Source organism: Myodes glareolus, chromosome 10 (genome assembly GCF_982192425.1).
Source record: "Myodes glareolus chromosome 10, mMyoGla1.1, whole genome shotgun sequence".
Taxonomy (NCBI): Eukaryota; Metazoa; Chordata; class Mammalia; order Rodentia; family Cricetidae; genus Myodes; species Myodes glareolus.
In genome coordinates this window covers 82874683-82895204 of record NC_142035.1, presented here as the reverse complement: position 1 = coordinate 82895204, position 20522 = coordinate 82874683, and positions in this window count along the sequence as shown.

Genomic DNA, 20522 nt, shown 5'->3' with positions numbered 1-20522 from the left:
TTTTGTATTGTTTTCTTTGTTTGTTTGTTAATTTCAGCTCTCCATTTGATTGTTTCTTACCATCTAGTTTTCTTAGGTGAGTTTACTTCTTTTTATTCTAAAGTTTTCGAATGCTCTCTTAATTTACTAGTATGGGATTTTTCCAGTTTCTCTGTTTAGGCATTTAGAGCTATGAACTTTCCTCTTAACACTTCTTTCATTGTGTCCCATAAATTTGGGTATGCTGTGTGGCCATTTTCATTGAATTTTAGGAAGTCTTTAATTTCTCCCTTTATTTTTTCCTTAACCCAATGGTAATTCAGGTGAGCATTGTTTAATTTTCATGTATTTGTGGGTTTTCTGGAATTAGCATTGCTGTTGGCTTCTAGTTTTGTACTATGGTGATCTGATAAGGCACACTGGGTTATTCCATTTTTTGGGGGGGCATTTGTTGATGTTTGTTTTGTTACCGAGTATGTGGTCAATTTTTGAGAAGGTTCCATGAGGTACTGAGAAAAGAAAAGGTTCTTTTCTGTTTGGGTGGTATATTCTATAGAATTCTGTTAAGTTCATTTGAGTCATAAACTCTGTTAGTTCCGTTATTTCTCTGTTCATTTTTTTTGTTTGACCTGTCCAGTGATGAGAGGGGAGTGTTGAAGTCTTCTACCTTTACTGTGTAAGGTTTAGAACTGTTTCTTTTACATATGAGTGTGCCCTTATATTTGGGGCATAAATGTTCAGTATTGAGGTTTCCTTTTGATGGATACTTCCTGTGACAAATATAAAATGACCTTCTTTGTCTCTTTTGACTCATTTTAGCTTGAAGTCTATTTTGTTAGCTATTAGGGTGTACACACTTGTTTCGTAGGTCCATTTGATTGGTGTATTTTTCCCAACCCTTTACTTTGTGGTGATGTCTGTCTTTGAGGTTGAGATGTGTTTCTTGTATACAGAAGAAGGACGGATTCTGTTTTCATATTCCATCTGTTAACCTATGCCTTTTTATAGGTGAGTACAGTTCATTTATTAAGGGATATTAATTACCAGTGGTTGCTATCTCCTGTTAGTTTTCATTTAGTTTACATTGTTGGTGATGTTAATTTGTGCATTGTTCCCTTCTTTGGGATTTGCTGCTATGAGACCATCAGTTATCTGTGGTTTGGTTGGTGTAGCCAACTTCCTTAGGTTGGAGTTTTCCTCTAGTATTTTGCATAGGGCTGGGTTAGTGGCTAGGTATTGGTGAAATCTGGTTTTGTCATGAAATATCTTGTTTTGTCCTTCTATGGTGACTGAAAGTTTTGCTGGGTATAGTAGTTTGGTCTGGCATCTGCGGTCTCTGCATAACACTTGACCAAGACCTTCTGGCTTTTATTGTCTCCAATGAGAAGTCATGTGTAATTCTGATATGTCTACCTTTAAATATTACTTGGTCTTTTTCCTTTGCAGATCTTAATATACTTTCTTTAATCTGTATGATTAGTGTTTTGATTATTATGTGGCGAAAGGATTTTTATTTGGATCTAGTCTATTTGGTGTTCTGAATGCTTCTTGTATCTTCATAGGCATATTTCTTTAGGTTGGAAAAATTTTCTTCTATCATTTTGTTAAATGTATGTTCTGTGCTTTTGAGCTGAACTTTCTTTTTCTTCTATACCTATTATTTTTAGATTTGGCCTTTTCATGGTGTCCCATATTTTCTGGATATTTTGGGTTAAGCTTCTGTTAGATTTAATGTTTTCTTTAACTGATGAGTCTATTTCCTCTATTGTATCTTCAGCATTTGAGATTCTCTCTTCCATCTGCTTCCAGTATTCTTCTGTTCATGCCTGCATTTGTGGTTCCTGATCATTTTCTCATGATTTCTGTTTCTATTATTCTCTTGGCTTGTGTTTTTTTTTTCAGATTCAAACATTATAATTTTTTTTATAAATAATGCCATTTAGATTTCTCCTTCCTCCCCTCTTCCCACTTCCCTCCCCCTCCTCCACTGCCCCTCTACCCTCCATCTCCAGCCCTAAGAGAGGGCAGGGTACCCTGCCCTGTGGGAAGTCCAAGGCCCTTCCCACTCCATCGAGGCCTAGGAGTGCATGTATCCAAACAGACTAGGATCCCCAAAAGACAGTACATGCAGTAGAATCAAATCCCAGTGCCATTATCATTGACTTCTCAGTCAGCCCCCATTGTCAGTCACATTCAGAGAGTCCAATTTGATCACATGCTTGTTCAGTCCCGTCCAGCTAGCCTTGGTCCAGTTGAAGTGCAGAAAGAAAGAGAAGATGAGCAAGAAAGTCAGGACCGTGTGGGGTTCGTCCACCCACGGAGATGGTGTGACTGATCTAAGGGGAGCTCACCAAGGCCAGCTGGACTCGGCTCGTGCTTTCTTTATTGTCTCAATTTCAGTTTTCAAGTCTTTAATAGTTTCATTCATGTGTTTGATTTCTCTTTCTTGGTTTTCTTTGATAGATTTTCTGATGTTTTCCTTTTTTTTGTTTGTTTGTTTGTCTTTTCCTTCATTACTTTAAGGGAATTTCTCATTTCTTCTCTAAGTATTTCAAACATTCTCTTGAAGTTATTTTTTAGGTCATTTTCTTCTGCTTTATCTATATTTGGTTATTTGGGTCTTGCTGTTGTAGGGCCTTTAGGTTTTACTAGTGTTTTGTTGCTCTTTGTGGTGTTGTGTGCATTCTTACTTTTCCTACTCATCTTTTCTTCTAATAGGTGTGGCTAGCGCTGTCTGAGGTTCTCTTGAAAGATCTTCTAGATGCCAGTGAATCCAAAGTTCAGATGGTTGTTCCTTGTGGTACAATTAGTGTGGCAGTTCTAGTTACCCCGTTGGTTACTCTGTGCTCCTGGAGATATTTCAGCACTTCTGTGCTTTGCTCTGCTCCCTTGGAGTTTTCTATCTCAAGCCTACTTTGCCCTAGGTACCAGTTTTCACTTGTTTCTGTAAATCTTGGTCTGGAGGCTGCAGAAATCCCTGGCTTGGAGTTGGTCCTGCAAAGGTTTCTGTTTCTGGTCTACTACCTCAGAGTTCCCAGGCTCATGTGCATCAAGAACCAAAGAGGACCTGGTTCAGGCTTACTCACTCAGAGGTCCCAGACTCATGTTTGGACCGTCAGACGTTCCAGGTTCCTGACCATTCCCTTTTATATCACAGACCAACGCCTGGACCCACAGAGGTCCTGGCTCAGTTCTACTCCCTCTGAAGTCTCAGCTACATGCCTGTTCTTGCAGAGATCTCTGGTTCCTGCCTACTCTCTAGGAGGTACCAGATTCACCCCTAGACTGGCAGAGGTCCTGGCTCAGGCCTAGTTACTTGGAGGTCCTAGACTCACACCCAGACCCTCAGGGATCACAGTTTAAGTCTACACCCTTAATGGTCCCAGATTCACATCCAGAGCGGTCTCTGGCTCTGATTCACTCGCTCAGTGGTTATTCCCCTGTACCTCTTCCAGTGGAGATCTCTGACTCAGGATCAGGTCGCTAACTCAATCCTGGGCTGCCAGTGTCCTGGGACTGAATTGGTCCTGGCTTCTGCTCCTTTGGAGCATGCTTCTCCTGGCCCACTCTGTCTTAGGTAGCTGGTTCAGTACAACTGCTGTGGAATTTGTTGTCCAAATTTGAGTTCCTTGCCTCAGGCCTACTTTCCCAAACCAGTTTAAGAAACAAAAAAGGAGATAGATCAAATAAAATCTTATAGAAGTCCAAAACTATTACCACTCACCCCCACTTATTTCTAAACTCCTGAAGGCCATAATCTCTCTTCTTAAAAGAAATACTTAAGTTGCATCAAAGCACTAGTTTTCCAAATTTGCTTTCATTTGAAGAGAATATTTATAGAAATATTAGTTAAATTTCTGTTCATAGTTTAGAATATGTTTGTCAATTCCATCTATCTATCTATCTATCTATCTATCTATCTATCTATCTATCTGTCATCTATCTTTCTATCTATCTATCTATCTATCATCTACTTTTCTATCTATCTATCTATCTATCTATCTATCTATCTATCTATCTATCTGTTTTTCAAGAAAGGGATTCTCTGTGTTGCCTTGGTGCCTGTCCTGCAACTCTCTGTTTAGAACAGGCTGGCCTCAAACTCACACTGATCTGCCTGCCTATGCCTCTCCTGTGTTGGGATTAAAGGTGTGTTTCACCACTGCCCGGCTATCAACACATTATTGATATAAAGAAAATCATCCTAAAATTTGATAAAATATAAGAAACATATTTTTATTTGCTCATAAATCTACATATAAGTAAAATATTTCTCCTGGCCATTTTGCCAGACTGGGCAACTCAGAAAGTTGAACTCTTGCGTGAAGAGATTTCCTGGGATATCCAATACTCTTTAGGGTATAGACCCTCATTGACATCAGCATTTTTAGTGTGCGGGGCCTTCACAAGGGCAATTGCACTCCAATATGTTTTGTGTCTCTTGTTGAATAGAAACTAAGATTTAGGAACAAATGGCTCAGCTGATTGTTCTTTTTAATTTTTTTTGAAATTATAATATAATTTTGTCATTTTTCCTTTTTATCTCTCTGTGGAGACCTTCCCATATAATGTGCTTGCTCTTTTTCAGATTCATAACCTGTTGTTTTAATTAATTGTTGTTACATACATACATACATGCATATATACATACATGCATGACATATTCCTAAATAGATGAGTACAACCTGCTTAGCATGTAGAATGTTATTTATATGTATGTTTCCATGGGTGACCATTTTTGTTTTGTAAAAGACATAGACAGGCATTGTCTATGGAGCCCATCCCCAGGTGAGACATATAAAGGAGAGGATTTCCACTTCAGGCTTGAGGACCATTGTGGAAGAGAAGGTGGAAAAGTTGTAAAAGCCAGAGGATAAGAGAGTTTACTCTGAGACTGCATCCAACACAGCATACCAACCTTAACATGAGCAAAAAGGAGACAAAGCAATAAACATGTCAGCGTGGATTGCAGAAATTCATGGAGGCCTCGACCCTGCACAAAGAACACCAGGCAATTAAGGAATGCTGAGATATGGGAAACAGTCTGCCCCTGGGAAGACCACATCAAGTGCCTGTGATACCAACGGGTCAATTGTATGTTATTATGTTTCTTTAATTCCAGAAGGACATCAATTCTGATGCATTCCCTTATTTAAAGAATACTATGTGGCAAATCCATACAAAGAAAGAACATGTAAGAGAAGCATCTGAGAAGCACTACTTATTTAAATACTGGAAGAGGAAGGGTAAAGGAGTTTCTGTAGCATAAATCAAGCTTAAATATCATAGTTTTTAAATTATACTGCCTCAATAGGTTGATGGCACTATGTAAAATTTGTCATTTTCATACCTCAGTTCTTTAGGACACTGTTAAACAGTGTGCTTACAGGCTTTTAGGATTGGTGTAGATGGGACACCTAAAAATTAAATGAAAACATCTTTTCTACTGGTCAATTAAACTTGAGAAAGGTATACCTATCAAACATTTTTCTATGTGTATGCTATTTAATGCATATACTATAGCATATATTCTTGAAACTTTCAACATTCTAAAGTATCTTATAAAACTCCTGGTGGTAGAACATAAGGAAGTAAGGTAAAGAATAGAAAAAAAATATAAGGTAGAACTTTGCCCAAACTATTTGATGTGGACCTAATAAGTAGCTTCTGAAGAAATTATATTCTATAATATATCTTGACGAGCATCTTACTTGTCTAATAATCCACTTGTTGCAGTATAGTGTAGTTGATATATTTTTCACAAGTGTGTTGGTGTATATTTTCATATTTCACCATGGGTTGTCCAATCATAGAGAACTTTCTGCCCCTGTTATTGTGTTTCTAGTTTCTACCCATGACCTAACATAACTCTCTGGTACTAAACATTTCTAGAAGGAAAGATAAAGAAAAAGAGAAAAAAAAAAGAAGTAGGCAAGACAGATGACTTTCAAACCTTACATCTTGTAAATACAGCCTTTTTCTTTGCATTACATCTATTTATACAATGTTCAATTATGTGTGATAATTCAGTCTTGTGAAAATTCTGTAGGAAATTCACTCATGACTTCAAATTGGCTAAAATTTTATGGTCCTAAAGAGTCCTACTACAATATGAATAATAATGAGTATGAAAATTTTCTAAAACTTATTCTACATAGTCCATAGTATTTAGGCCATTTGGCAAAGGAAATTCAAGTTTAGATGAAATTAAGATTGCTAAAAAACTTATTCAAACAAAGGGATTGGCTCAGATTTTCTCAGTTTGTCTAATGAAATCACAACAGCCATGAAAAATGGTAGAGGGAAATTAACAGAGACAGACCAATGAACTATTAGTAATACTTGACCATACTTTGGTTGATTTGACAGGAAAAAGGCAGGCAGTGATTCAAGAAAGATGAGTGACTTCTAAAACTGGACAAGAGGAGAAGATGGATTGTTCAGCAGAGCTTAAAGGAAGAACACTTCTCCATTGATGCCTTGATGTAAGCAAATGGAGAGCCACTTAAAGAGCAAGGCCTTGCCTCTAGAACTACACAATAATAAGTTTAAACTTATTTGTTTTAAATCATTGTGTTTAATATAATTTGTTACATCAGCCATAGAAAATTATGTACTCATAGATGATTGCCACATTTTCCTAGTAAATGAATGGAAATTATATAGAAGCAAGAATATTGCAGCTTTCACCATAATTAGTTGATTTTAATATATTAAGTTTTAATTACCATAAATGCTATCATTTAGTATATTAGTAAATATACCAAGGCTAATTTGTGGGCTATACTAGTCTACGCTAATACAGACTATTAAAATGAAATTCATATTGTTTTCATTCATAAAAATACTACCTCAAAGCATGCAAGAATAATTGTAAAAAGCAGCGATTATATGAGCTTAAAAATTTGAAGAAACATTGTGTTTAAAGCACGCCTAGTGTGCTATAAATTTTTCTTTTAAAGCAGATTATATTTTATTTTAAAAATAATTTTTGTCTGGAGAGATGGCTAAGAAGTTAAAGAGCATTTACTACTCTTAAAGTGGAACCTGAATTCATTTCCCAGCACCCACACAGGGTAACTCTTAAGTACCAATACTTCAGGTCCAGAATACCCAATGCCATCTTCTGACTTCTATGGGAGGGGTTGGAGGGAAGAAAGGAAAGGGGAAAATTATGCAATTATATGTAATTTTAAAAATATTTAAAAGTATATAAAAGATTTATACAGGGAATTCAAGAGGGACTCAGAAGACAGTATTAATGATTTTTTTTGTTTTTTTTGAGACAAGGTTTTGCTGTAGCTTTGGAGCCTATCCTAGCACTAGCTCTTGTAGACCAGGCTAACCTCAAACTCACAGAGATCCACTTGCCTCTGCCTCCTGAGTGCTGGGAATAAAGACATGTGCCACCACCACTTGGCCAGTATTAGTGGTATTATACTCATTCAGTAAATCATTTTTCTCAGTAAACCCATCTTTCTTTCCCTCTTTGTTACTGATAATATTTTTTATCAATTTGTACACACATACATTATTTTAATCATATTCACATTCTATATCACCTGCTAACTCTTCCAAAATCTACTTTCCATTCATCCCCCACAATGCAATGTGTGTGTTTGTGCACGTATGTATGTGTGTCCATGAGTATCCTAACAACTCCAATTATTGCTGGCCATGTCCTTCTGGGGATGGAACTATCCACTGGAGCATGATTAGTGTACCATGGTCATACTCAAAGAAAACACATTCTCCCTTGCCTAGAAGCCATCAGTTATCAATATCTCATCAGCTATGGGTAGAACTCTTGAGTCTGAGCCATTTTCCATGCTAGAATGTTGACTGATTTGATCTTGTATAGCCAGCCACAGCTCTTTTTGGTTTCTAATTACAGTAGTCCTGTCATGACCAGGTGACATTGTTTCACTCCCGTATTTCCTGACTCTGGCTCTTATAATCTTTATGTTTTTTTTTTGCAATAGATCCTTAGCCTTGGGGATAGTAACTGATATATGAATATTTGTGACTGAACACTCCATAGATACTCTCTGAGCTTTGACAAGTTGTGAGGTTCTGTGTTGCTGACTGCTATCCATTGTTTTTTTAAGATTACATTGCCCACCCTCACACACTAGTAAAATTCAGTAAGCATTAGTGGCTACCCACAAATACACTTTCTATAGAATGAATGTATTTGTCTGTCTAAAATTCATGTTGTGAACCTTAACGTCCATGATGATGGCAAAAACTAGAAAAACATAAAAGTCCCTTATGTGCCCATTACTCAAATCAAAAATGCCAAAATTTGAAATGTGTGATTAGATGTTGAAAGAGGCAATTTTTCATCATTTTAACAAATAACAGAGAAAATTAAAATAAAGTTTCATATTGAGTGTAAAAAAAAGATCTTTTTTTCAATTTGCAGTTTGGAAGAACTCTGAACAGCATTTGAGCACGATGTATGCGAATGGTAAAAGGGAGGGGTTAGCCAAATGTCTAGAGGTACTCTAATCATGGTATTAATTACATTGATGAGTGATGAGGAAGAAATCAATTGTCTTAGTCACTGAAGACTGTAATTTCCTAATAAGTTCCAAGTCTTAGGGCCATCATCATGCTCTTTTTCTAAATTTTTTAGAAAATGCAATGAATGAGGATTTTTCTTAGCCCCACCTTTAGAGATTCTGGCTTGCTGTCAAAAGAGGACAGTGTCCTAAATGAAAGAACTATTGTATGTAAGGATGAATTTTTAGCCTTTAAAATCTGAATGTATTCTCTACAGTGGGCAGATATGATCAGATGAGTGAAAATCATAAGAGAACACAGAAGGCCTTACCCAGAGGCCTCCTATGCACATCTTACCCTATTAATTACGTCTGCACTGAGAGAAGAGGCTCCTACAGTGCAGTAACTATGGGAAAGCAGAGGTAGAAGAGAGTCCAGGAGACAATCCACAGGATCCTGACATGGGTAATAATACAGTAACTGAGTAATGGAGAAGCTGAGGTCCATGCAAAGGAAGCCACTTGGTAAACATTTTCATTAATGGCAGTTACTTCCCTGGACTCCTAGTTGTATGGACCACATAGAATTGCAGGTGCTCCTTCTGGGTACCCAAATTATTATTTTTTTGTTTCAATAACTTTTGCTTTGGGTAAAAGCAATGAAGTCAGAAGCAATACCAATTATTTGCTCCTGTAGTCTACTCCAAGCAAAGGAATGTGGGAGTAAGCATTCTGAGCAGAGACTTTAACTCATATTTGTCTTTCATCCATCAGCTGTCAGATAAATTCAGGGGAGTCTCCTCAGTCCTGTATCTCCATTCCAGCTGTGCTTTCTGTGGTGTTGGCTTCATTTTGATTGATTTCAAGAAAGTCAGAGGGCAAAGTCACTCCTTCAGAGATGCAAGTTTTCAATATTGAAAGCTTGTGAGAGGCTTATTAATAAAGGCTTGAATTAATTAAAAGAGTAGGTCAAGAGGGGTTACCACCTATCACCGTGAAAGGACAGCACCATGTCAAATGATTGACTGTTATCGATTAAATGTTTCAGTTTCCCACATTGACAGTCAATCATTGTTGAAGAGTCAGATTCTTCAAAATATTAAACAGAACAAAAATAAGGATTTTTGCCTAGCGACTGAATTCTTAAAGTTTTGGTAAGCATTTGAAAGAAGTCTTTTTACATCCAGGTGAACTGTGGGCAATAAGTAAAAGTGTGGTGATTGATTATCCAACTGCTTAAAAAGCAATAGTCGCTGCCTGTGGCACTTGTAATCACTCTGAAAACAGGTGTATTGGGGCTTGTGGTGAGAGTAGATCTGCTGCAATGAGCAATTGCAGAACCATATGGATGTTTTCTTCTAAATAAGGACAGAAAGGGAGCTATTTATTGATCATTTGTTTCAGATCATAAGGAAAATAATGGCCATTTATTTTCCTAGTTTTATAGCTGAAAATAGCCAAGGAGTCTATATTAGTTGCTTGTCTCATTGTTGTGACACAGTACCCTACAAAAACAACTTAAGAAAGGGTTTATTTCAGCTCACAGTTTACGAAGGTATGCAGGAGATCATGGCAAGGAAGCCATGAAAACAGGACTGAGTGAGGCAGCTGACGAAGTGCCTTCACTTACTTTTAAACTTAGTAAGCAGAAAGAAAAATGCTGCTGGTGTCCAGGCTGTCTACCTTTTATTCAGTCTCAGACACTCCCACCCCAAGGAATTGTGCTCTACACATACAGAGTGGGTTTTCCCTCTTTAGTTATATTTTTCAAGGAATATTCTTATAGGCCCACCTAACCCTGTGTTTTTATGATGATTCTGAATTTTGTCAATTGGCATTAACACATACACAGTCCTAAGAGCAGTAACTGAGGAATCTCTAAAAGAGGCCTAGCAGGACTGAGAGTAATGCTATGCAAGATTAAGGGGTGAGTATATACTTAATACTTAGTAGGACCAAGAGATGATCAAATTGATTCATTTAACACTAAGTTATTAGGAAAACTTTTAATATTATATTCTCATTTTTCTAAAAAAAGATATAACTTACATTATTTTATATACCTTCTCCCAGCTATTAATAGTATTACTATTATTTGAATCTTTTCAGCTGCTAAGTAGAAATTATTTTGTTATATTAATCGCACACCAAAATCACCCAATTTGACAAAACTGTCTCCTCAGCTCTCTCTGATTGATGCTGATTTATCACTCTAGGGCAGAACCTAAGAATTTATAAGCTGCCAACATTCAAATCAATGTAAACACTGCTGGCCCAGGATGCACTGCCTTTATTTCCATTGTTGTTTGTGTCACTTTGTCCTCTCTTAAGATTTTGCAACATTCTTGTTGCAAATTATCCAACAAGTAGATAATTCTTAAAGACCCACTCTATTGATTTCCAGGGGCAAGTTTCCTTCCAAAAACCCAAGTATATAATCATGAATACATAAAACTTTTTGATGCGTAAACTGGATGGAAAATGCACCAATTAATAGTTAGCTGTACATGACACACCTGTGACTAAGTCAAGTAGATGGTGGATTCAGTCATAAATGAAGTAAAGTGCCTTTTCTATCACTAAAGCTGGGTGCCCTGCTTTCCATTTCTTGATGATAGACTGTAATGATTGCTTTCATATTCCTAAGATGTTTCTGTTGATTGGAAGTACCCCATATTCCTTTATTAACTAATAGTTAGCCTACTTAACATTCAAGATCTCTTTAAACCCCCCTGTGAATTTCCCTATATGAGAAGATGTGAAATACTAAAATAATTGGGTTGTGACAAAGACATAGTGAACTGAGTAGCTTTTCATCATCACAGTAATGGCTTATTATTTATGCCATATCAAGATGCTTTCATATTTATCGCAGTCCTTTCCTACATACTTCATTGCTTTTTGACATTAGACATGAGCTTTGCCTCGACTTCAGCCACCAGAAACATAGAAGGAATGAACTTTAAATTCTTACGCAATGGAACAGCCCAGGAAGAAGCTCCATTAGCTCACAAAAGAGTAGCAACTCCCCTGAAATTTGAACCAGTTCAACTAAGGAAATCTCCACTGCCACTAATGTTTAAAAGATTACAAATGGTATCCTGTAGATGAAAACCAACGCTACTGAAATGCTTAGAAATGGGCCCTTCTCAAATACAGCTTCCATCATTATTGGATCCTCCATTGTGACAGCTTCACAGAAAGATCTCTCAGCTTGAATACTAAATAATTTCCTCCAAACACAGATGAAGACAAGTTCTAAATGACCTGCAAAAACCATGCCTGCGAATCATCTTTCTGCGTGCTTTAACTCAGATCTTAGCTTCTTTTTTTTCTGTTTTTATTAAGAATTTTTAAAATACAATATTTTCTCATTTTACATAACTGTCAGATCTTAGCTTCTTAACAAGTGTGACTCACAGCTCCTTGGTTGATCATGTAACTGAAGGTGGGCATCCCAAAATTTTAGTTAGCAGCAAATATTTCTGAATGAATAATGACTAGAAGTTTATTTCAGGTTAACTATTTAATTAGGAAGGTTTCTCTGACAACACTTGCCTGTGCTGTACCGTACTACTCTGTGAAGTCTGTGGTTCTAACGCAGAGCAAGTGCTTTTTGCACTGTGTGAACGCAGTCATGCCATATCATGTCACAACAGGACCCGAATGACTCAGATCCCAGACTATAGTAGTGAAAGAGATAAGAAGAATAATCCATTCCTTAATGAGAAAATTTACTTTTACTGCCCACAATTTCCAACCCACAGCAGAGTACTTACAAGTTGTCATAAACTTCTATTGGTAACCTAGCTTTCTGTCTCTCTCTCTCTCACTGTCTGTCTGTTCCTCTCCCTTTCTTCTCCCTTTCCTTCTTCTTCTTCATCTCTTTCCCTCTCTCCCACATTCTAGGATGCTGGCCAGAACCTAAGAAATTTTTCCTGATGACTTGGGCTTCATTACTCTTTCTCTCCACCCATGTACTGGGATCTACATCAGCGTTACTTGGAAAATATGCCTTTTTTTTTTCAAAGTTTATTAAATTATGAAAGTTTCCATTTCCGCCCCTCCTCCCAACACCCTCCCACTCCCCCACTCCCCCTCCTCCTCCCTCTCCATCCCTAAGAGCAGTCAGGGCTTCCAGCCCTGTGGGAAGTTCAAGTTCCTCTCCCCTCCCTCCAGGTCCAGGAAGGTGAGTATCCAAACAGACTGGATCCCAAAAATCCAGTATATGCAGAGGAAACAAGTCCCAGTGTCATTGTCAGTGGCTTTTCAGAAAGGCTCCGGACCAGCCACATTCAGAGAATCCGGCCACATTCAGAAAATCTTGTTGGATCACATGCTCGTTCAGTTCCAGTCCAACTGGCCTTGGTGAACTCTCATTAGATCAGTCCCCTTGTATCAGTGGGTGATCGCACCCCTCGCGGTCCTGAGTTTTTTTTCATGTTCTTCCTCCTTCTGCCCCTCATTTGGACCATGAGGGGCTCAGTCCGGTGCTCCTATGTGGGTCTCTGTCTGTATCGCCATCCATCGTCGGATGAAGGATCTATGGTGATAAGCAAAATCTTCATCAGTATGGTTATAGGCCAAGGCCGGTTCAGGCACCCTCTCCTCTGTCTAGAGAACAGTCTGGGGATCTCTCCTTGGACCTGGGATCCCATTTATAATCAAGTCTCTTGTAAACCCTAAAATGACTCCCTTAGTTGAGATATATTCTTCCCTGATCCCATATCCATCCTTCCTCCCTCCCCCCATCTCAGTCCCCCAAGTTTTCCCCATTCCTCCCCTACTCCCTTCTCTCTAACCCTCTCCCCTTCCAACAGCCCTCCCACTCACGCCCCCATGCACCCGAGGTTACCTGGGACTCCTTTTATACACTCATTTTTTTCCATTATTCTCATAGAGCAACTATTGAAATATGAAGCTTATCTGCTTTAAGTTTTTTCTTTAAAACTCTAAGAAAATGTCCCAAAACTTCAAAAAATTCTTTGTTATATGTGCAAAATGGCTCTTCTAGAGACATAGTGGTTTATTTTTTTGCAAAATGATTTTAATATTCTCCTGCTGTCATTATATAGCATTATCAAATCAGTGTTTTCTAGGATTCATATTTATATAAAAATTGTTGTATTTGGTTGACAACTTGAGTTTTATTTTAAACTGAATTTCAAATTCTGAATTGTGATTAGGACAGAATTTTTAACAATTTGTAAATGGTCCTACAACACTTCTCTCATTTTTTACACTATTACATAAGTATATGAAACAGGAGCCTCAGAACTGACAATTATAACATCAAAATGTTATTCAATTTAGCAAGCATTTAAGATGGTTTTTTATTCTGTAGGATAAAGTATTCAGTTGGGATTGAATTGTTCACATAAAAATATGTACATCATCATATTAGTTTAAAAAAATTCATTCATTATTAAGACAGGATAAATTATATTTATAACAAAGTGTTATTTTTAAAACGAACATCTCTAATATTTGTTAGTATTGATGCTTGATTTTTATATTCAGTTCATATACTTGTCTACCTGACATCACATAAACTTTAAGTGGTCCCAGGCAATGTGTTCCTGCTGGAACAGCTGTCACGAGGTCACTAACCTCTTTTTGATTGTTCTTCAGGCCTGCTACACAGGAGGGAATGTCATGTGTGGTACAGAAACCCTTGTCAAAAGCTATGTTTGTGCATGTCATGGACCCTATAGAGGAACCTACTTTTGTTATTTTGCTACATAGTCATGCTATCCAATTTCAAATTAAATATTTGTGTTTTTACAATAAAACTAAGATGGTCTCAGTTTTCTTCAGAGGCGCTTTTTCCCTGGACTGGACAACAACTAATGGTGAGATGAAGTAGTACATAATTGGTCAAAGTACTATTAATAAGGAACTGAGTGCTCTAGCCTAAGGAGACATTTATCTTAACCCTACCTTAACCAAGCCTCAGGCAACACTGTAGGAAATGAAACAGAAAGAACAGGAAGGCCTAAGATTGTAGAAAAGTGATGGGAACTGCTGTCTTTGTACATGACATATCTATTAAGTCATTAACCACGTAAACCGTCCTTACTTGCACAAGATCTACAAAGAATCTTCTACAGAGACTAGATATCCCCTGCTTTCATGCTATACATAACAAATGAGCCATTGCTGAGAAGTTGATGCCATTCCATCAAAGCAAGATACCCTCTGTGTGAGGACAGGCGCTTAAAAGAAATTCCACACTAGCTCAGAATTGGGTATAATAGAGGGTTATTTGCTTAGGGGTAGACTCATAGATTACAGTCTTCTGCTTGAATGGGGAACAGCAACCAAATACCATAGCCAGAAGAGAGCCTGGACAGTGGCTTTACATCTGCATTTATATTATCAATGGCCATGCTCAGTGGGCAGGTAACATAAAGTCTAGGGTTGGTAGGAATTCCTACAGCATCTGTGGGAGAGAATTTTATTCCTGGTACTAAAATCTTGAAAGCCTTGAGCTAATGTGTAAGTATTGGAGGAAGTCCTGGATAAATGTGTATGTTGACAATGAGCAGAGTGTCAGACCCATGGGAATTGCCAATGTCTTCCCAGGGTTGGGCTAGAGAAATGTACAAGCCTTCAGGTCTGAAGTTGGACTTCATGCATTTGACATCAGGATATGAATACAAGCCTATAAGGATCAAGGGGTGGGAAGTCATGATTTAAATGAGTCTGGCCCCATAGGTTTGTTTGTTTCCCAGTTGGTACAACTACTTGGGAAAGAATTGACAGTATGACCCTGTTGGTGGAGATGTGTCCCTGGAAGTGAACTTTGAGGCTTCAGAAGCCCACACTATTCCCAGTTATTTATCTCTCTGTTTCCATTTATTGATCTTCATGTAAGTTCTCAGCTACTATTCCACAGCCATGGAACCCTGCTACCATGCTCCCACAACAATGGTAATGGACTCAGTCTTTGAAATGATAAGCTTTATAAACTCTTTCTTCTACACATTTTCTTAGTTACAATTTCTCTTCATTGCAATAAAAAAGAATCTAAGTAAAGATATATTCATATTATGCCCAACATATAAGAAATACAGCATAAATATAAAATAGATAAGTATGCATGCACTAGCAGCCAGAATAAGATTATGGTTTCCTGTATTGACATGGGGACATAAGAATAGTTTAAATATTTTGGGTTTGTTGAAAGAGTGAGTCTGATTATAAATTACTAGAGATATGTACACATGTACATGCTTATATAAAATTACATTACTGGTTATTCACCATTATTTCATGGGCATGTAAAGAGGAAAAGGAGAAAAAAGTCAAAGAATACTATTACAAGGATTAGAAAATAAATGAAAGAAAAAATGAAAGAAATGTAAAGAAATACATTTGTATTTGTAAATGTAAAGAAAATGTAAAGAAAATGGTAATGATATTGTTACTGCTTTAAGGCAAAATTTTCAAATTTATAAACATATATGAACAAAATGCAATTTTATATATCAAGAATGTTTAAATAATAGTAATTATGTATCTGTAAGATACACTTGCACCACTATATCTCCCTGAAAAGGAAACAGCTAAATTGTCAATTGGTTCTTCTCTACAACTTCCCTTATGACATCTGGAACATGAATTTATGGAATTGACCCAAAGCATGAGTACATGAAGGAATATTTGCTTAATGTATGGAATGAAAGAACTGAGTAGAAATAAAAATCAATAAGTTTATCAAAACAGAAATTGTTGTCAAGCAGGGATGACCACATGAGTGAAGATCAAGGATCATACACGTTTGATCCCAATTTTCCCTTTTGCTAAGTTCTTAGCTCAATGAACAGCTATTCTGCCACCTATCACAGAGCCTGATGTTTCTATTAGAATTCATTGCTTTAACCTCATGGGCTTTTCTGACTTTAAGGGTTGTCTGTTAAATTACAGCTATCTCTGGGACATATAAAAAGTAAAGCTATTATCAGGTGAACCTCATGGGAGATTAGTTGATGGCTGCTTGTTGAGAAAGTGCTAGCATGGTAAGAAAAAGAAGAAAAAGGGAGGTGACTTCCATACATTGGTATTTTGAAAGGTCAAAGGTTTTTATATACGCTATTGCCTTTACTCCTAAGACAAACCATAAAGAAACAAACAAACAAAACAACTTTGTGCTCGTAGCTGTTTTATATCTATATTTTTCAAAGAGAAATCAAGTGCATTCCGGTGAAAACCCTTGCCTGAGATAGTTCAGCCAGGAAAAATAACTGCCCTGGAATTTGAACCATGATTTGTCAAGTCCTTTTTTTTGCATCGGGCAGTTCCCACTGCAGAGGCCAGGATGAAATTTCAGGTCCTAAAAGACAGTCATTTATATTCAGTGCCAGAAATACGGTGGCATTTCCCAGCTCCTTTATCTGAAGCGTCGATGTGAAAAAAAAATGCAGCTCTCAGACCAAAAGGAATAAGAGATAGTTTATTCTGGAGTCAAATATGAATGACCATGGCCTAGGAACACAGATTTCCTTCCTACATTCCATTTTCCAATATGCTAACAGTTGCATGAAGCTTTTTATAATAAGAGAAACAAGAAAGTCACAAACCAAGAAACTTTAAATACATTGGTAGCTCCTTCTCATAGGGGCTTGCGACATTCAGAGAAACTTCTACTCTAGGCTCAGATCCCATAGGATGACATCGTAGCTTTTAGATTGCTGGAAGCAGGAAGAGAAGGGGTTGTCTGTACATCCAAAAAAGATTTATTCAACAGTAACAAGTTGTTACATCCATGTAGATGGGCAATGCGTGGTTATTTAGAATCTGAGACAACACAAGATAATTTGGGTCTTGACCTGCTGGATCCCATCCTCTACAAGCATAGAAGTTCCAATCGGTTAGGTGAACCTTCATCAAGGAAACTGTAGTTAAGGGCAGCAACTCATCATTTGTGTTCATTTATCGGGGCTGCCCTTGTAACATGCCACAGACTAATGTGCCTTCAGTGCCCTCTCTGTAGCCTATTGGGAAAGAATCCTTCTTACCATTTCTAGCTTTTGAAATTCTCTGGGATTCCTAAACTTGTGGCAGCACAAATGCAATGTCAACTTGTTACAAGTCTTTCTGTGTCCTACTAGTCAGCTCCCAAATAATGACATGGATATTTCTTACGATGAAAGCTTAGCCTGTGGTTAGACTTGTTCCTAACTAGCTCTTATAACACATTAACCCATTGGTAGTAGTCTATGTTCTATATGTGGCATTACTTCTCTTCCATGTTGTACCTTCTGTTTCCTCTCTGTGACTCCTTGGTGGCTCACTAATACCTAAATTCTTCCTCCTCTTACTTTCTCTCCTAGGAAATTCCATCCATACCTCATGTAGCTATTGGTGATTCAGTTTATTATTTTATCAATCACAGCAATACATCTTCACACAATGTACAAATGTCCCATAACATCAACCTCCCTCTTCCCAGGACCATCTGCCCTGTAACTACATCTCTCTGCATCTCCATATGATTTTCTCTTCCCCACATGTCTACTTTCTAACAAAAACTAGTTGTTTTAAAATATGACCTACCGTAATAAAATTGACTCCATTTTAACCAGATGACTCAAAGACTGTATTTCCAAATCATGCACATTCACACTCCCCTATATCACATAGGAGAATATGATTCAACCCACAACCTATTCATACAATTTAATAAATATACACTTTTGTTAAGCAAACCTCTCATTGAAATGTAGAGAACACAGGATATGAATAAGAACCAAAAGTTAGAATGTATTTCTCAAAGGAAAGCTGTTTTATTGTTGTGCTGGAGGCAAGGGCCGCCTACATTTGCATTCTAAGCAAAGAGCTCCAGGCAGATTAATGTGCTCGCCAAGTGCCAAGTTTGGGTATGTTTACTATATGAGTAAAACTTTCAGCAAGACCTTTCTGACCATATTTCCAAGTGAAGCAACTTAAGAGTCTGGCCTTTTGAAGATGGGAACCCTTCAAATGGGATTACCTCTGCCCTGCTTCCTCATTGCAGCTGGAAGTGATCTAACCTTTCATACATGAAACCCCCTCCAGAATGATAGACTCTCTATTGTACTTTCACTGCTCCCTTATTTACACTAATGATCAGTGCTGCAGCAAAACCACTTTCACTTTCACACACCAAATATATAAGAGAGACTTCAGATGCCATAATTTAGTGAAAGTATGCATGAATTAGTTTGGTTTTGCTTTTGCAGTATAGAGCGTTCAAAGGCTCTGTCAATTCTAGATTTACTACAGCAGAACTAAATCATTTATACTCAGTGTCTTTGCTGTATACATTTTAGAAGAAAGGTGAGATAAGAGACATTTGCTTAGTGTTCCAACAAATAGGCAATTACTCAGAGCAAGCAATAAAGGAGATTTTAAGGCCCATTTCTAGGATGAGAACATGGAATCTTAGCCTTGCTGTCTCTTCTTTTGTACGGGACTTATTTCTAAGCCCAATTCAGTTAAAAAACATACATTTTCCATTTATAATGCTGATTTCTATCTCTAATAGCAAATTTATTTCTTTGACAGTTTCTTGAAATTTGGAGAGATGGAAAAATTTATGTCTTCATTTTCATTGGACTTTAAAACATGAGACACCCAGCAATTATATCAAACATTAATATAATGTGGTCAAATGGCTATTGGAATATTTTATTCAAGGCCCCGTGGAGTTTGGGGCATCAAATATTTTGCTCTGAGACAAATGTATCTCTACATTCCACTTATTTATAATGAGTTTCTATAATCTACATAGCAAACCATGTGAACAAATTCCAAAAACCCAAACTGTTATGCTTTGACATGACGTCCCACACAGGCTCATGTGCTAGAAGTGTGGTCCCAGATGGTGATGCTGTCTTAGAAGTGCTATAAATGTTAGGAGCTGAGGACTACTTGAAGGAAGTGGGTTCTTGAGGATGTGCCTGTGAAGGATATCGGGTCTGTGATTCTTTCCTCTCTGCTTCCTCTACCACATACTCCTGTTAATATCATGCTTTGCTTTACCACATACTGATCTAAAACCAGCAAACTCTATGAACTGAAACATCTGAATATGTGATATTAGATAAACCTTTCATTCTCTTATATGTTTCCTGTCTAGTATTTTGTGGTGATGACAGAAAAGACGTTACCTAAACCTTGTCTCAGACAAGTCTATAATACAGGATAAATATCATGTTATATATTATCACCAGTTATTTAGGGTACTGGAAAAGAAAAAGAAAAAACAAACAAACAAACAAATAGCCAGAGGAGTCTCTAGTAATCGAAACCCAACAATATGACTGAAAAGTGAGGTATAGACTCTGTCCTGCTAACCCTTAATCAAGAATCCCCTTTTGAACTTTTCTCATTTATTGCTTTATTCTGAGAACTATAAAACATTATATAATATGGTGAATATTAATGGATCTTGTTAGCCAACACTATTTTATCACTTTTTAAATACTGAGTAGGACTATTTTTCTTCAATGTCCTTGTACAACTACTCCAGGTAAAAATCTTAGTTAACACATAACAAGCAAAAAGATGATATAGTTTATATAAGAACCTTCTGGATATTTCCCTTATGTTTCCATTGGCTTTTCCTATGAGTAGGATTTGATTTCTGGACAGGAAATTGGTCGATCTGCCATGACAGAATATAATGATAAAGAACTGACTGAGGCTCGTTGACAAAACAGAAATTGACATGAGGAACAGATCTCACTTGCAACATTATCATTTTGAATCAATCATATGTGTATTATTATAGTAGAGCACTTCAGACACTTTCAAAGCTCCCTTCCCATCACAGGTCCTGGGGACATATAGGAAAAAATTATTCCATCCTGTTAGGTTCAATTCCCAAATCTGCCTCCAGATTCTGCATTCTCTATGATAAAATGTTTCAACAGCTGCAGTCTTAAGTCCAGAAAGCATGTGCACTGTGTAGCTAGTTTTGGAAATATCTACATGATACTGGTTTGCAGATACACTAAATATAAGCATTATGGAGTTATGGAGATTCCCATCACG